General features: G+C 36.0%; 1 long non-coding RNA gene across 2 annotated transcripts; it reads left to right on the forward strand.

Annotated features, from left to right (window-relative positions):
• The first annotated feature begins 202 nt into the window (after window positions 1-202).
• Window positions 203-5,160, forward strand: LOC148802196 (uncharacterized). 2 transcript variants are annotated; one of them, XR_016082598.1, is made up of 2 exons: window positions 203-1,144; window positions 1,432-5,160. It is a non-coding gene; the product is annotated as an uncharacterized LOC148802196 (long non-coding RNA). The 2 variants fall into 2 exon arrangements; XR_016082597.1 differs by having other exon boundaries at window positions 3,854-5,160.
• Window positions 5,161-6,712: the final 1,552 nt, after the last annotated feature.

Genomic DNA, 6,712 nt, shown 5'->3' on the forward strand with positions numbered 1-6,712 from the left:
TAGAGGCACTGTAGTTTAACTTGTGGAAGAGGGACATTAGAAGGATCAAGCTAGCTAGTAACCTAAAACCTTGAAAAGAAAGACCATACGTACGTAGTAAACGCAGATGGGTTAACTGGTTTTTTTCATTCAAAAATTCAAAAAAAAAAAAACTTAAAAAATCATCCAAAATGGCAAACGAAGGGCAATACGTCAAGCAAGATTCCAAGTAGATGAGACCTGTTGATATCGGCGATCAGGCCCCAGTCATTTCCACCCACTTGAAATGCTTGTAGAGGACGCAAGAAATACTCCCAACCTAAACGCCACCGTTACAGGGTAAGTCCTCATTTCCTTTTTAAGGTTTGTTATTTCTTTTGACATCTTTAGAAAGTAGGGTAACGCAGGAAGGATTAAAAGTTTTTGATAAATCTGGAACTAGGGATTGCGATGTATAACTGTTGGGGATACAACACCTTCAACACTCATCCTCTACCTCCTTCCCCTCCAAATCCCCTATATTAATAGCCTCGTCGCCCTTCAAATCTTCACCACGGGTCTTTCTTCTTTTCTGTTTTTTCATCTTCTCTTTATGTTTCTTATGTTTTCCTTCCTTTTTTCCACTGTTGCAATTCTTCAACTTTTGTCTTGGATCCTTTTAACAAGGTTATAGCCGTTTCACCCAAGTGGATATTTTTTATTTCATGCTCTCGGATGTGGGTTTGTTACTTTATAGGTTCATTCTTTGTTTTCCTTTACTTCATGGAATTTGTTTAGTGTTAGGGTTAGGGTTAGGGTTTTCTCTCTTTTCTTTCTTGCTTGGTTTTGCATGGACCGATGAAAAATGAAGATCTCAAGGCACCAGTCAGTGTTTGCAGATGTAGCACCATCAAGATTCACAACTTTATGGGCTTCATGGGGTGGTGGTCCCTTCCCTTCCCTTCCCTTCACTCGATAGGCTCACGGTATGGGAATCTTGATGATGCTGCATCGGCAATAAATGACTATTTTTGAATCTCCAAAGTTGCAAACTCAAGCAATCGAGATCCAGCCAGAGCTTGCACGTTACGGACACACATAGATGATAAACGACGATGGTGAATCCTCTTGCTTTCTGAAAATCTTGTTGCCGGTTTAGGTTCTTGCAAATGAACCATGTTTTTAGGTAAATTTTGCATCAACCGTTTCTATCTTATATGTTGGTTAATATTTCACTTTTGCTCATGTGTTTAATCTGCTAAACTTACTTAAACCTGTTCAACTTGAAAGATGCTTAGATATCTGCTACTGTACTTTAAATTAGAAAGTTCTTTGTGACGATATGGCGTCATTGCTTAGTGTATTCAGATTTCTATTAGACTGATGGCATGGGTTCTTTTATTTCTCTGAAGCTTCTTGTACTTTGCCAACATGCGTAAGAGTTTAGCTCTCTCTCTCTCTCTCTCATTTCAGGTTCTCTGATGGTTACCAGCTTTTTTTCTCCTTTGATGGGTTAGGAATATACAAAGAGTCACATTTGCAATCATTTTGTTATGTCCTGTACATGAATATTATAGGTCATTTACCTGGCTTCTTGTTTCTTTATATGTTTTGGCATGACTTAGCCATCATTCTTTTTTGTTATGACTTGGGAATGTTAGCCGATAGAATGCTTAGAAAAATTTTCTAGTTCCATCCTTGTCGAATAAAACATTGAATTTCCTAACGCTTAAGAACGAGAAAATATTTAAAACTTGAAGATCTTGTTCTGCATTCATGTCTCAACAACCGAAGGCTGTACTGTACTTCGCCTCGCAGATCGTCTACTGCTGTGATCTTTCTACATGCTATGTTATGGTGTATTCAGTCCTCTGTTGAAACAAATGAGATATGCTTTCAAAAAAGAAACACTAGCATCTTGCAAATGTCTGGGATGGATGTTATGTACACAAGAGACCAATATTTAATGTGTTTATAAATTATAATCCTTGGATGAATATCTTGCAAATTTTTGTTGCTTATTTGAAGTAGTAAATTGAGATTTCTGTTCGCTAGCTCTTTCGTAATATATAGATTTTTTTACTTTAGACTCAATTTGGATGCTCAGTTTGGAAAGAGTATAAATACAAATATCTACATTGCAAATACAAACAAAATAATACAAAATACTGTTTTGCACTCTACATATTTGTATTTATACATTTTCCAAACTGAGCCTTAAAGGCAAAGTGGCCTTGCTAATTTAAATCAAACCTTACGTATTTTCATCAATAAATCATGACCCTAAATGTTTTTCCAACATGGTACACTATGAAAAGGTCCATATTTAGATTAATTGGAAGAGACATAACGCAACCCTCCTTCCCCACATACCATGTGCAAAAAGCAATTCTCCAACATTGCATGCATGCATCCCTCACTGTTATGTTTCCCCTTTACAAAAAATATGGTCGTAGTTCTTATGCTTATTGCTTGTATAATCTTTGTGATTGAAGCCCTTTGTCTTGCTAAATATGTTAAAACACAATTGATCAGCTTAGTCCTTGAAAATGATTCTGGTTGATTCTCCCCATTCTAATGTTTGTAATAGCCCTTATACAATGAGAATCTGCTACATAAATAGGTACGACTTTAGGAATATACTATTATGATGTTATCTTTCCTGCAATAATATATTACTGTTTTCTAACATGTCGAAATGTAGGAAGGAAATTAAGAAACATACTCGTTTGGTTGAATGTGTTTGGGTAGGTCGGGGCATATTCACAAACGAACCCGTTCATTGATGTTAGGGATTGATCCTTCTTTGTTCCACGATGATTAATACTTAATGTTTAGTTCCTAACTTCCTATAAGGAGGCATACTCTTTAGATCCATATGAATGAATAATGCTCGGTTGGTTTCACAAGTATTTGTTTTTTTTTTCTTTTTGTTGGTAAAGTAGTCGTAGATTAAACAATAGATCAGTTGACACATTATGGGAGTGTGTGTTTGTGTCCCATTTTGTCTTCAAATAGAATCGATTGAAGAGATGGTGTGAGGTTTCAGATTTTTGTTTTTGTTGGCAAAGTAGTCGTAGATTAAAATTTTGTCTATTTTTTTGTTTTCCACACACCCAGATTTTGTAATTAATAAATAGTGTACTTTATTTGCTTTACTTTCACCAAAACGGAGATGACATTCAGACCTAGTAAGTGACATTGTTTATTGTCTAAGGCTTTATTAAATTAGTTTACTTCATCATAAGTTCTTAAATATGGTGTCAATGTGCTTGATCACCCAAAAAAATGTTTATGCTTCCCTTGTCATTTCTAGCTTAACTCACAGATATTGCTTACCAGGGGTTGTAATAAGGAGTCCAACTGGTAAAGCAGTGCTCAACCATGTTTGTCTCTTAGGTTGTACATAACATAATAAAAGAGTCATGATAGCATCATAAGTTTTTTCGAGAAAATTGATCCATTATTTTGCCAATAAAGCTTACTTTTTTGTGTGGGTAACTAAAGCTAGTGTCTGAAGCTATCATCCTGAGGTTCTTGGCTACTTTATTCCATCAACCTCAGTAGCTACTACAACTTGTGTGCATGTATTACACAAACATCCAAGTATTAAAAATTTCATCTAGCCTTAATTTGTTCAGTCTGTAAGATTATTTCACTCAGTTTAGAATGCTAGTTTACTATATACACAATTTTCTTTTTGTTAAAATGATTATGAGCATATTATTTTTGTATATCTATTTTATTCATTTCACCAATCACATTGAAATTTATGATTATTATTATTATTTATGGGTTAAAGGTGTGATTTTTATTTTTCAAATTTGTGAGTTAAGTCGTACAGAATTGATAATCTATTTCAGGATTTATCAAATTATATATATTGTTCACATAGGTGGGGCTTTGGTGTCCAACGGTTGTGGCTATGAGCGAGCATACCTGTGGCTGCAAAGCATGGAATGTAAATTTGAACTGGTGATAATTAGTGTAGTAAGAGCAAATTTTTGCCAAGGAAATTTGCTGGCTGAACTCTGGTATTGATCATCCTACCATTGCTGCATCATTTTTGTAGTTTGCGTGCTTCTTTCGGAGGGGTTTGGTGATGTAGGATTAATGAGGGAGATATAGAATGGCAGTGATACAACCAGATGGAGTGGAAAGACAGAAAAGAAACAACAAGAAAAAATGGATAAACTTGGGATCAGTGCCTGAGAGGTCCTTATTAAATACAGGTCTAAATCCCCCATGCTCTTATCCTATCTCACTTGTGAACGACTGCATTATAAAGTGTGTAGGATGGATTAATTCCTGTAGTTTTTGCTTGGAATATTATATATTTGCTTTGCATCAACTATTGCGGCAAGTCTCAGTTACTGACGTTAAAAAGAAATATCAAAAGTAGGTCCAATTCGTTAATTGGGCTGGCCAAGCCCATAATAAACGTGGATTGCAGAGTGAAGTCAGATCTCCTGTTCTGCCATAACTTAATCTGTAGAGTGGATAATAATAAATCTTTTAAATGTATTGAGTTTCTTGTCGTTCAATTGATTGATACTGAAGGAATAGATAGATTCCGGGATTGCAAAAGGACGTAAAATGCGGTCAGGTTCGTTCGTGCATGTGTCAGGCCAAAGCCCAAAGGCGAAGAAGACCAAGTGTTTGATTCAAAGGAAAACTCTGGATGCATGAGTTAGATAATGACACAATCTCCTTTTCTATGTTAGATGTTACTTACTCATTTTCATGTACTACAGAGCGGCACCTACAATTGGGATTTGCAACTTGATCCCAGATTATGTGTATTTTGGGCCAGTGTAATGGGTTAAAAAGTGGGCCTGACCTAATATTGACCCTGGCTGTATTACCAAGAATCATTTCTGAACAAATTGGAGGACAAACTGATCAATGGCAGAAAGCATGTACCACTCACGACTCGGGCTGTTCATTTCAAGTATGAGTCTTCTAACAGTCTACACTCTACACTGCAGAAAGCATATACCACTGTACTACAGAGAGACTGCATTTATGCGGGAATATGTCGATTCAGATGCAGATGCAGTTAATTTCCCCTTTTTGTCATGAATTAATGTCCTGTTGCATGGCTCTTTAGTTATGATGATTCTTTGAACAACTTGACTAAACAATTTTTAATCAATGACGAGGAAAATGATAGAGCCTGTGGCTCCTTCCTTACTTAATTAATCAAGTACACTCAAGGACATCACATTCAAATCTTCATTACACCTGGTAGTTGAAATGTAATTAATGGAGAGCCTGAGCGTTAACAAATGGGGTCATTGCATCTACTCTCAATTTTACTGGGTTAATAAATCAATCAAAAACCTAACCATGACTAAGAAACTTAATAGTATCGAATTAGATGATGTGAGAAAAGATATCATCTCTGTAATTTTAGATACTATAATTGTACAGGTCAGTAGTCATCGGTTCATGTTTATGCAATGTGATGTCATGACCCCATGATGCCCATTCTCTCTCATGTCTAGTCTTGCTTTGACCAGGTAGACTGCCGAAGTAGGAAATCCTGCAACATTTGACCGAGGTTTTTTCTATGTAAGCAACAATGTGAACAGTGTACGAATCTGAACTAGGGGCACAGTTTATAAAGCCCATAGTGACACAGAACATGGCTCACATGATAGCATGTGAGACTTGAACGTTAATATGCCCAACAGGATTTCTTAATTTGGCACCATCATCATCACCATTGTCATCTATATTATCAAATGTTATTCTATTATAATAAGATTGAGTCGAATATCACCAGCATTATTCATCGCCAATATCTGGTTCTACAGAATAGCTAAGGTGGTGGAAGATCCTATAGCTATACAGAAAGGGTTGTCTTTTTTTTTTTAATGATTCTATACGTACACTGTACCTTGATCAATTGGGAGTACTAATTGATATACCAAAACAAGTCTTGATTATATAGTTTCTGAGGCAGTCAGTCCAGGCCCATCCCAGAACTCAGTCTGGATATACATAGCTCTTTGGTCGCAAATTGCAATGCGCAGTGTAGCAAATTACTCTACCAAGATACCTTGGTTTGTCCTCATTCTTCTTGGTCTTGAACCATCAGCTCCACTAGGCTTGACCTAGTCCAGTTCTGGCCTCAAGCACTCAAGGGTGGAGCTGGCTAACAATACTTGGCCAAGATAATCTTTGCCACAACCAGAATCAGACCCCCGAACTGAGCATCATTAGTTGAAGGGAATGTGGTCAAAGTCAAACAAATAATCGTTATTTGGAACTTGTAGAACATACATATATATATATATATATATATAAATTAAGTAGGCGACATTGTTGAGCTCATCTTATGTAATAATCTTAACTCTTGTTTTGTTAATTAGTTAGAAAATTTAATTAGCTGAAGTCACTCATATATGGTGGGATGCCTGTGGTAGAATGTGGGTTTTATTTAATCCAATTATGTATTTTTTTTTTTTATATTTGTTAACAGCAACTAAGCCTCAATAAATATAAAGAGTTTAAAAGAAAACTATGGTCCCATATGTCATGGCTCCATTTCTTAATTTGCTTCTATCGACGTCATGTTTTTTCTATTAAGTTCTGAGTTTGTCATTGTTTATTTCGGTAGGTAAAGGTGGGGACGAATTTATTCTTACCAAAGGGATCCGATTATAACCGACCACTGAAAGTGGCTTTGAGTAGTCAAATCATCTAAAAAGCAAGACAGCAAAACCATGTAATGAAAACTCTGAAATTA

Source organism: Nelumbo nucifera, chromosome 2 (genome assembly GCF_055504915.1).
Source record: "Nelumbo nucifera cultivar China Antique chromosome 2, China Antique-T2T, whole genome shotgun sequence".
NCBI lineage: Eukaryota > Viridiplantae > Streptophyta > Magnoliopsida > Proteales > Nelumbonaceae > Nelumbo > Nelumbo nucifera.